At 42.9% G+C, this 12,491-nt stretch overlaps 1 pseudogene; it reads right to left on the bottom strand.

Moving 5' to 3' along the window:
- Window positions 1–7,313: 7,313 nt before the first annotated feature.
- Window positions 7,314–8,358, bottom strand: LOC145858556 (uncharacterized; annotated as a pseudogene).
- Window positions 8,359–12,491: the final 4,133 nt, after the last annotated feature.

Genomic DNA, 12,491 nt, shown 5'->3' with positions numbered 1-12,491 from the left:
CAGTATATGAATGTTATCCGATGTTAACAAGTTATTGATTTCACAAGCCTTATTTATAATGCTACATATATTAATATGGGCGATTCTTACCCTTCCATATCAACTGAGGAAAATGTGTGTGGAACATGTGGAACTCATCTGAAGTATGTCTTTATGGCAGCACAAACAGGCAGCAAATTTTCACATTATAGTGTGTGGAAAATGACTGAATCTCTATGCTGTGGGTGTGATGTATTGATGGTGTATGTTCCTTGAACTATATGTCCAATTTTACCCTGACACCCATCAGCAGAGGCGTTCTCTAGTTGTTAGGATGATCACGAGATCGTCTCTTCGCAGCATGGGGCTTCTAAAAAGAGGATCTCTCAAGCCATTCTGTAGAGTTGTAGTTGTAATGAACAGGCAAACCAGGCTGTCAATATGGTCTGTTAAGTGAGTTCAAAGGGAAAAAAGAAAGTTGGAGTCGGAGTTCAGTGAGTGTGTGATGGCTCTGGCCGGTTCTATTCATCTTCAAGAGCCCCAGCCTTCCTTCATGTTTGATAGGCCCTTTGTGTTCATCGCGTATTATTCTAATGAGGCTTTTCACACTCCTTACCCTCCTCATCGCTCAATTATCACACAGTATTGATTTGTTCCTGGAGACACCATTAAGAATATGCAGGCAGGAAATCATCATATGCAGACTGATATGATAATTGTGTATTAATCCCGTGTTACATTAACATGTCATATTGTAGTGCTATTCAGCACGAAGTACATTTTTCAATTAAGCTATTTTGGCTGCTGAAGAGATGGGCTCCCAAACATGTTTTGGTCATTTTGTTCAGAGCTGACGGACATTCTGTGTACATATCTAATTGATCTGTTTCTTTGAATGAATCTTAATACAGTAACTTATCACCTCTACTTACAGATAACAGTAGTTGTAATGATACACACGCCCACTTAACAATCACTCATTGTTCTCCAAAAGGCTCCATAACTCTCCTCCTACTGTGGCAGTGTTTTATTAGTTCACATAGGCCTACTTCTTTACATGGACATGGACTGCAGTGCATTATTTCATTATATGGCAGAGAGTCAGTGATTCTACATATTGTATCAGTGGCACAGTGAGCGGAGAGGGAGATAGAGGGAGTGCGCATGCAGCTACAGAACAGGAGCATGTGGCAGTGTCAGCAGCCTAGCGCGGCGCCGGCCAGGCTTCCTGGGGTTGGGGTTGTGCTGTGCTCCATACGGAGGGCCTGTGTCGGAAGCCCTGGGGCCATACAGTCTCAGGTCAGCAGATGGGCCTGTGATTATTATTTCCAGGCCTGTCTTACCTGACCACTTCTTCACTCCGTGAACAGCTGTTTCACTCGCTTCACTGAGACGCTACATGAACAGCCATTTTTCTTCTGCTCTTTACTTTGTACCTAGTATAAATCTTTACTGTGACCCTGCTCCAGGCTCCATCCACCTGTGTCTTACCTCGGGCAAAAGCCCCCTTTGAGGATTCTTTTTCTTTTTTTCTCAGAAAGACAATGAACTGAATTGTGTTTTCTCAGACAAAGGACAAAGGTACTGTAAGGTTTCCGTAATAATGAATTTATTTCTATGCCTCTTTTGTTCAATATAATTTTTGTGTGATTATAAAGCTTTCCAAACACTGCAAAGTTGAATGTCTAGCCAAGTGGAGTAGCATTTTAAGGAGAGCACATGCTTCTCATCTTTGCTGTCTATGCTGTATTATGCCTGGATGTAAATATCTTATTCTCCCTGAAAATGTATTTTGCAAATGAAAATATAACAAATAGGAATGATAATAAAGATATATATATATATATATATATATATATATATATATATATATATATATATATATATATATATATATATATATATTATATTGCATATTTAAAAGGTATTCCTAATTAGTTATTCAAATGAGAAATGCCTCAAATTGATGGCACTGCAAATGTCAAATTTAACAACATGAAATGAACTGTACATATTTACTCAACTTTTAGAAAATCAAAAGACAGCAAAATACTGGTAAAGCTTTTACAATACAATACTGTACACAATATGAAGTAAAAGTGAAAGATACCCTTGTAAAAGTAAATAAACACCTTGTGATAAACTTTTAGAACAAGACAGAAAAAAACATGAAGACTGATAAAGAATATGTATCTATGAAACCTTGTCAGGTCTAGGCGTCACATAATGCATGCTGTATTATTTTTTGGATGAATACCCTCTTTAGTAGACCAATTCATCACACTGCAGGGAATAATGTTCTACATCTTTAGGAGCACCTGGTGTCCACACTATTTATGTATTCTAAACACTAACAGTACAAACCCTGTACTCCAGCCTAGATTGTATCCTAAAACACCCATTACTGTTCATTATTCCTGGAGCTTTTTTCCTAGATTATGAATTTCCAGGAGGATATTTTCTGTCAGATATTAAAAGGAGAAAAGTTTTTGAGAAATAATTTGTATTTGAAAATGAGCAAACCTGCAAGATCATACACCATGGCGTGAGAGAAATTAGAATTGAGTTGAATTTCCATTGTAACCAACTAAGCAGAGAATGTGCTTTATTGGATGTAAGAGTGTGAGATAGTATATGATACCAACAGCCTTTGGTCTGAGAAAACAACAACACATCAAAAGTAACATCTACTCCACAATCCAAGTGAGACCTATTTGGTGGAAAGCAAAATAGTAGTTGAGAGCAGAAACAAAAACCAACTGGAGGGAATCATTTAACCGGGAACAAAAAGAGAATTGCTGCAGTACCTTCGGGCGTCCTAAGTCATTCAACATACACTGAGTGTATGAAACTTTAAGGACACCTGCTCTTTCCATGACATAGATAGACCATGTGAATCCAGGTGAAAGCTATGATCCCTTTTTATGTCACTTGTTAAATCTACTTCAATCAGTGTAGATGAAGGAGAAGATACATGTTAAAGAAGGATTTTTAATCCTTGAGACTTTTGAGATATGGATTGTGTATGTGTGTCATTCAGACGGTGAATGGGAAAGGCAAAATAATTCAGTGCCTTTGCAACACAATATTAGGAAGGTGTCCTTATTGTTCTGTACACTAAATGTAGATTCAAGCACTATTAATGAAAATGACATGACTGGGAGAGAGGATTTCTTTGAAATGCACAACATGTAATAATGACTGATATTATTGCATTGAGGCACAGAGGAAAATGGAATGCTGGTGCCAGACAAGGCTAACGAGGCAGTGAACATTTTGACAAAAACACATTCAGTATTTATCATTGGACATTCGACAAATAATCCTGATAGACTCCTAATGAACATTATTGTTTGCTGATTAATTCTCACTATTAGGTTTCTACTACATGCTGCTGTTGATCAGAATTTCACCTTTCATGGAGCGAGTACATTTACATCCCCAGCCCCTCACTTAAACCCTGCAGTGTGCTCTCAAGCAAATGAGTGGATATGAATTATGGACATTTATGATGGGAAACTTAGTGCATTAGCGTTTCATTTAGCTTGGACTTATCCTGAAGCTCTGCTCCAACCTGCGAGGGACAGTGCTGGACATATAACTCTCAGCAGAAGGAATACCCAAAGGGACGCCTCTCTCAGTCAGGGCACGGGCTGGCCGATTTATCTGGCAGTGGCCTGGGTCTGTCTGATACAAGCTTTCACACAGGTGGATTTATCACCCCCTGCCTGGGCCTGCAGCTCCAGCCCTACCAACTCTATACAACACTACATTTTTTATACTTGCTCAGGAACCACAACCGCCTCTGCTCAGTCTCCTCAACCTCTGGAGCCTGGCTGGTTGTACTTATTTGAAGATAATTGCAAAAATCTAAGAAAGAGATATGATATTGATGGTATTTATTTATTTATTCTCTTTTATTTTCCCTTAAGTAGAAATAATGCTTTAGCATATATAAAATACCTGACAGGTACTTGACATCCTGTGTCTTCTGTGAACCCAATGGCACTGCAATTGCTACTCCATCTTCCTCCTTCAAGGCACTCCGAACCAGAAACACCTTTATTTGCCAAGCACATTTGCATGTATAGGAATTTGCCTCGATGAAGGGTGCTGCCACAATAAACAGAATATACAGACAGACAATAAACAAACTGAATATACGAACAGAACTTACACAATGAACACCGGTCCCAAAAAATTACAGACTACACAATAAACATCAGCCTTAAAACTACAGACTACACCATAATTATTCCTTAAGAGTCTTTTGACACCCGTGCCTCAATCTAAGTAAGGTAATGAACAAATCCCCATCAACATACAGCAGTTTAACCTAGAGATATCTAGCATGAGCTGTGTCTCATTCAAATACATCCGCCTATGTCGGTCTGCCACATCTGCGGTGGAAGGCGGCCGAGCCACAGCGATGTTTGTTCCAATAGTCAGTCTTCTCACGAAAACATTTGTAGCGTCCGAACGGTTTGGCCTACAAAAACTAATATGACTCTATGGAAAGATGAGACTCTCATGAACATGATGGTGCTCTCCGATTTGCTCTATGACCCCCCCCCCCCCCCCCCCCCCCCACACACAAGTATCATGCGATTTGTCTGAAGGTAACCCGGTACCGATTAAAAAAAAATTAAGGGAAGTATGGAGGTAGTTTTGTTCCAACAAAAGAAAGGGTTAAATACAGGGCATTCGGGAAAGTATTCAGACCCTTTGACTTTTTCCACAATAATTTCCACATTATTCTAAAATGGATTAAAACATAATAATCCACATCAATGTACACACAATACCCCATAATGACAAAGTAAAACAGGTTTTTAGAAATGTATTAAAAATACAAAACGGAAATTTCACATTTACATAAGTATTCAGACCCTTTACTCAGTACTCGGTACTGTTGAAGCACCATTGGCAGCAATTACAGCCTTGAGTCTTCTTGGGTATGATGCTACAAGCTTGGCACACCTTTATTTGGGGAGTTTTCCCCATTCTTCTCTGCAGATCCTCTCAAGCTCTGTCAGGTTGGATGGGGAGCGTCACTGAACAGCTATTTTCAGGTCTCTCCAGAGATATCAAATTGTATTTGTCACATGTGCCGAATACAACAGGTGTAGCGTAGACCTTACAGTTAAATGCTTACTTACAGGCCCATAACCAACAATGCTTTAAGAAGTTTTAAGAAAAAAATAGATTAGTAAAATGTTTTAAATGAAAGTAGCAAATAATTAAACAGCAGCAGTAAAATAACAATAGCGAGGCTATATACAAGATTCTCTGGTCTGATGAAACCAAGATTGAACTCTTTGGCCTGATTACGTTCGATCTGGTTCACATCCAGGCTTTGGCTGGGCTACTCAAGGACATTCAGAGACTTGTCCCGAAGACGCTCCTGCATTATTTGGCTATGTACTTAGGGTCGTTGTCCTGTTGGAAGATCAACCTTCTGAAGCAGGTTTTCATCAAGGATCTTTCTGTACTTTGCTCTGTTCATCTTTCCCTCGATCCTGACTAGTCTCCCAGTCCCTGCCACAGAAATATCCCCACAGCATGATGCTGCCACCACCATGCTTCACTGTATGGATGGTTCCAGGTTTCCTCCACACATGACGCTTGACATTCACGCCAAGGAGTTAAATCTTGGTTTCATCAGACCAGAGAATCTTGTTTCTCATGGTCTGAGAGGCTTTAGGTGCCTTGTGGCAAACTCCAAGCGGGCTGCCATGTGTCTTTTACTGAGGAGTGGCTTCCGTCTGGCCGATCTACCTTAAAGGTCTGATTGGTGGAGTGCTGCAGAGATGGTTGTCATTCTGGAAGGTTCTCCCATCACAGAGGAACTCCAGAGCTCTGTCAGAGTGACCATTTGGTTCTTGCTCCCCTCCCTGACCAAGGCCCTAAGGCTCCCCTGATTGCTCAGTTTGGCCGGGTGGCCAGCTCCAGGAAGAGTCTTGGTGTTTCCAAACTTCTTCGATTTAAGAATGATGGAGGCCACTGTGTTATTGGGGACCTTCCATGCTGCAGACACAATCCTGTCTCGGAGCTTTTTGGACAATTTCTTCGACCTCATGGCTTGGTTTTTGCTCTGCCATGTACTGTCAAATGTGGGACCTTATATATACTGATGTGTTCCTTTCCAAATCATGTCCAATCAATTGAATTTACAACAGGTGGACTCCAATCAAGTTGTAGAAACATCTCAAGGACGATCAATGGAAACAGGATGCACCTGATCTCAATTTAGCAAAGGGTCTGAATACTTGTGTAAATAAGGTATTTCTGGTCTGAGGCTTGTCTCTGCTGGGAATCTGAGCTGCTTCTTGAGGTCTACCAGCATCTCCCAGTCACCTGCTGTGGCAAGGATCCCTTTGCTCCTTGTTCCCTTTTTCTGTGCTCTCTCCTGACCTGAGGAAGTGGATGAAACAGGTGCCCTGGGTGAGTTTTTCATCTTTCTCCTTGCCTGCTCCAGTCCCGCAGTCAACTGAGTCAATATTTGGTCATGACGCTACCTGAATTTTCCATTTGTCAGACCTACTTGGCAGGAGGAGAACATGTGCTCCAGGTTGGCTGATCTTCCGCATTGGCTCTATGCCAACCCCCAGCTGTGGAGATTTGTTGGTGTGGGCAAAACATTGTACACAGAGCAAAGCAGAAACTTAATCCACTTCCCTTCCATGTTCCAAATTTCTTGCCAGGTGAGTGCCATCTTTCGCACATTCTCTCATCATATCCAGCTGCCCTGTTTTTTTCATGGCTACTGCTCTGACATGCCTGCTTTCTTCCTCAGCCTTTCGGACCTCCCTCTGCACCATGCCACAGCACTTTCTTCCAACTTGACCTTGTTGTGCATCCCAGACCCAGCCTGCCTTGGCTTACTGACCCAACAATGTCAGTGTGTTGCAGCCATTCCTCCGCCTCCGCTCTGCTGGCTAACCACTTGATCTCTGCCTGACGAACCCTGTCATCCTTGCTGTTCCGCAGCATCATAGCCTGACATGCTTTTGTTGCCTTGTACTCCTCTACCACGTATGTAATTGGCAGCTGCAGCTTGCTGCATGTGCTGTACAGGCCGATGGAGCGAAGGCTTCTTGGGATCACCAGCCATCTCCTAAGAAAGTTGTTAGTTTACATCTCAAGCGCCTCTACTGATAAAAGAGGTACTTCAAAGACAAGCAGTGGCCAGTGGAGTCTGGGAAGTACCCTGTGTTGGTAGCCCCATGCCTTAAACTTGCTGGTAGGCCACTCTTCTCCAGAGTTGTCCTCCACATGTTGGCTTGTAAAAGCATCTCCTTCACACTCTCTTTGTCATTGAGCCTGGCCCTGTATCACTTTGCCAGGCTCTTCACAGGCTTCTCTCTGAAGGTTGTGATGGCCTTCTCTTCGATCTTGAATCGGTAGCATTCCTTTTTCAGAACTAGGCTTCTTGACTTTACAGGCTTGAACTGTATTCTGGTCCATTTGGTAAACTCTTCCATATCTTCCAAAATCCATCTGCCTTGCGGAACTGACTGAGCTGTGACTATCACATTGTCCATGAATGCTCTGATTGGAGCCTGCTGGATGCCGCTTGGCAATACTGCACTGCGTCTGAGCTTTTCTGTTGACTTCACAAGGAGATTCATAGCTGCAGAAAACAGAATTACTGAGATAGTGCACCAGGTCACGATATTTACGATATATGGTGGAAAAGTCTCCGCTTGTGAAGAGCATCTTGATGTTGTCAAAGTAGCAATAGAGGAGCTTCTGGAATCTTGCAGGAACATAGTAGGTCTTGAGTGTGGTTTCCACTATCTTGGTTAGGTCTAGCCACAGGACTGCCAGGTTCCCATGATTCTGGTTAGCGTCCTCAATGATCTTTGAGATGATGCTTGTGTGTTCAAGGCAGCCAGACACTTCTTGAACTCCACCCTTTTGTACGGATGTGTCAATGTAGTTGTTGTCCAACATGAATGTTGTCAGCCTCTTCGCCAGGATTCCAAAGAAGATTTCCCTTCCCCATTGAGAAGTGAGATGGTTCGGAATTGCTTCATGTTTGTATAGTTTCTTCTTTGGAATGAAACTCCCCTCAGCAACTAGCCAGCTTTCTGCTAGATAGTTTTTCCTCCATGACACTTTCAGTAGTCTCCAGAGTCTCCTCCTGAGCCTCTTGCAGTATTTGTACACCTTGTATAGAATACCATTAGGCCCTGGTGCTGATCTTCCCCTGGCCTTCTTAAGAAAGTCATTCACCTCTAGCCAGCTGGGTTCCATCACCTCGAAGGGGATGGTGGGTTCATTTGGTTTGATGAGTTTTGCAATCTCCTCCAGCTCCTCTTCACGCCTGGGGTCACTGTTGACTCCACAAAGGTGCCCCTCCACCTCTTCATCCATTGCTTTGAGCTCTCCTGCACTTTAGTCCCCTTTGTAAAGTCTGTCCTCTCCTTCATCTCCCTCCTGCTATCCCTTCAATGGTATTCAGCTTGGCGCAAGGTCTTAATGCGATCTCTCGGATTGTCACAGATGTCCTTCAATGCTGGTTTCTCTTCTTCCCTTGCTAGGTGAAAATCCTTGTTCAGCCTCCGCAGGGTTGCTATCTTCTTCAGACGTTGGTTTTCTCTTGACTTTATGTTTTTCTTGGATTTATTTCCTTTCTTTCCATAGTGGTCAGCCCCTATGCTCAAGATGATAGTTGACTTGGCTCGGATTTTCTTCCCTACACCTCCTGTGAGGGTTACTTCCAGCACTTGATCCACGTTTCGGTCAGACTTCTCCCATTCATTCATCTCCCATTTCACAGGTTCCTTCCTGGTCTCTCCTGTGTTGATATTCTGAACAGATTGTCTTGTCTGTTGTGTGCCATCCCTCTCCTGTTGGTCCTCTGTCTCCCATGGTGCATCAGTAATGTTGCAGTCAACACCCTTTTTGTCATGCACGTGGAGATTCTGGCCACTGTGTTTTGGCTCCTGCCCCAGGCTCTCCTTTGTCTAATCAGGTTACCCTGTGTGTTGCACATCACTATTGGATAGTGCACACTTCATCTTTGCCTGATGTATCTTCAGACCCCTCTCATTTTTGCAGATCTTCCCACATCTGCAGTCCCTTTGGCAAATCTGACCATAACTCTATCCTCCTGATTCCTGCTTACAAGCGAAACTCAAACAGGAAGTACCAGTGACATGCTCAATACAGAAGTGGACCAATGAAGCGGATGCCTCATCCAATAACATTGAGGAGTTTACCACATCAGTCACTGGCTTCATTCATTAATAACTGCATTAATGACGTCATCCCCACAGTAACCGTACGTACACATCCCAACCAGAAGCCATGGATTACAGGCAACATCCGCACTGAGCTAAAGGCTAGAGCTGTGGCCATCAAACATTTCGGGTAGCCTTCCACAAGCTTCCCACAATAAGTTTTGGGAATTTTGGTCATTCCTCCTGACAGAGCTGGTGTAACTGAGTCAGGTTTGTAGGCCTCCTTGCTCGCACACACTTTTTCAGTTCTGACCACAAATATTCTATGGGATTGAGGTCAGGGCTTTGTGATGGCCACTCCAATACCTTGACTTTGTTGTCCTTAAGTCATTTTGCCACAACTTTGGAAGTATGCTTGGGGTCATTGTCCATTTAGAAGACCCATTTGCGACCAAGCTTTAACTTCCTGACTTCTTGTCTTGAGATGTTGCTTCAGTATATCCACATAATTTCCCTTCCTCATGATACCATCTATTTTGTGAAACGCAACAGTCTCTCCTGCGGCAAAGCACCCCCACAACATGATGCTGCCACCCCCGAGCTTCATGGTTGGGATGGTGTTCTTCGGCTTACAAGCCTCCCCCTTTTTCCTCCAAACATAACGATGGTCATTATGGCCAAACAGTTCTATTTTTGTTTCATCAGATCAGAGGACATTTCTCCAAAAAGTACGGTCTTTGTGTCACAAATGTCGTAAAGAGAAGACCAAAACTCAGCAGGGACATGTATACTCATCTTCTTTATTGACGGGAAAAGAAGGAAAAAAACTAACAAAACACGTATACAAAAATAACAAAACGATGAACGACAAAATAAGTCTTGAAGGCAACACAGCAATCCAAGAACAATCTCTCACAAACACTTAACCAAACACATACCCATATATAGGACTCTCAATCAGAGGCAACTAGAAAACACCTCCCTCCAATTGAGAGTCCAACCCCAATAAACTAGACATAGAAATACAAAAGACTAGAGACCACATAGAAATACAAACATAGAACATAACCCCAAAAACCCGGAACTAACTAAACCATCACCCTACTAAATAAATCACCACCCCGAACCACATAAACAAAATACCCTCTGCCACGTCCTGACCAAACTACAATAACAAATAACCCTTATACTGGTCAGGACGTGACACTTTGTCCCCATGTGTAGTTGCAAACTGTAGTCTGGCGGTTTTATGGCTGTTTTAAAGCAGTGGCTTCTTCCTTGCTGAGCGGCCTTTCAGGTTATGTCGATTGTAGGACTCGTTTTACTGTGGGAATATAGATACTTCCGTACCTGTTACCTCCAGCATCTTCACAAGGTCCTTTACTGTTGTTCTGGGATTAATTTGCACTTTTCGCACCAAAGAACGTTCATCTCTAGGAGACAGAATGCATCTCCTTCCTGAGCGGTATGACAGCTGCGTGGTCCCATGGTGTTTATACTTGCATACTATTGTTTGTACAGATGAACGTGGTACCTTCAGGCATTTGGAAATTGCTCCCAAGGATGAACCAGGCTTGTGGAGGTCTACAATTTATTTTCTGAGATCTTGGCTGATTTCTTTTGATTTTCCCATGATTAAGAGTCACTGAGTTTGAAGGTTGGCCTTGAAATACATCCACAGGTATACCTCCAATTGACTCAAATGATGTCAACTAGCCAATCAGAAGCTTCTAAAGCCATTACATCATTTTCTGGAATTTACCAAGCTGTTTAAAAGCACAGTCAACTTAGTGTATGTAAACTTCTGACCCACTTGAATTGTGATACAGTGAATTATAAGTGAAATAATCTGTCTGTTAATAATTATTGGAAAAATTACTTGTGTCATGCACAAAGTAGATATCCCAACCGACTTGCCAAAACTATAGTTTGTTAACAAGAAATTTGTGGAGTGGTTGAAAAACAAGTTTTAATGACTCCAACATAAGTGTATGTAAACTTCCGACTTCAACTGTATATGTACTGTACATATCTACCTCAATTACCTCGTACCCATGCACATCAACTCTGTACTGGTATCCCCTGTATATAGACATTCTTTATTTATTCCTTGTGTTATTATCTTTCTATTATTTTTTATATTTTTCTCTCTGCATTGTTGGAAAGGGCCCGTAAGTAAGCAATTCATTGTTAGTCTACACTTGTTGTTTACGAAGCATGTGACAAATAACATTTGATTTGATAAATCGCCTAGCTGTTCTGTTGTCTGTTGTCCGTCATGGGTGGTCATAACAGTGGTCTGTCCTGTAGGTCAATCATCATTAGGACAGACATGACTGAGACATGCCAGTGGGGCATAGTATACTGCTCAAAAAAATAAAGGGAACACTTAAACAACACATCCTAGATCTGAATAAAAGAAATAATCTTATTAAATACTTTTTTCTTTACATAGTTGAATGTGCTGACAACAAAATCACACAAAAATAATCAATGGAAATCCAATTTATCAACCCATGGAGGTCTGGATTTGGAGTCACACTCAAAATTAAAGTGGAAAACCACACTACAGGCTGATCCAACTTTGATGTAATGTCCTTAAAACAAGTCAAAATGAAACTCAGTAGTGTGTGTGGCCTCCACGTGCCTGTATGACCTCCCTACAACGCCTGGGCATGCTCCTGATGAGGTGGCGGATGGTCTCCTGAGGGATCTCCTCCCAGACCTGGACTAAAGCATCCACCAACTCCTGGACAGTCTGTGGTGCAACGTGGCGTTGGTGGATGGAGCGAGACATGATGTCCCAGATGTGCTCAATTGGATTCAGGTCTGGGGAACGGGCTGGCCAGTCCATAGCATCAATGCCTTCCTCTTGCAGGAACTGCTGACACACTCCAGCCACATGAGGTCTAGCATTGTCTTGCATTAGGAGGAACCCAGGGCCAACCGGACCAGCATATGGTCTCACAAGGGGTCTGAGGATCTCATCTCGGTACCTAATGGCAGTCAGGCTACCTCTGGCGAGCACATGGAGGGCTGTGCGGCCCCCCAAAGAAATGCCACCCCACACCATGACTGACCCACCGCCAAACCGGTCATGCTGGAGGATGTTGCAGGCAGCAGAACGTTCACCACGGCGTCTCCAGACTCTGTCACGTCTGTCACGTGCTCAGTGTGAACCTGCTTTCATCTGTGAAGAGCACAGGGCGCCAGTGGCGAATTTGCCAATCTTGGTGTTCTCTGGCAAATGCCAAACGTCCTGCACGGTGTTGGGCTGTAAGCACAACCCCCATCTGTGGACGTCGGGCCCTCATACCAGCCTCA

Source organism: Salmo salar, chromosome 10 (genome assembly GCF_965601325.2).
Source record: "Salmo salar chromosome 10, fSalSal1, whole genome shotgun sequence".
NCBI lineage: Eukaryota > Metazoa > Chordata > Actinopteri > Salmoniformes > Salmonidae > Salmo > Salmo salar.
This window is presented reverse-complemented; position numbering and strand designations above follow the sequence as displayed.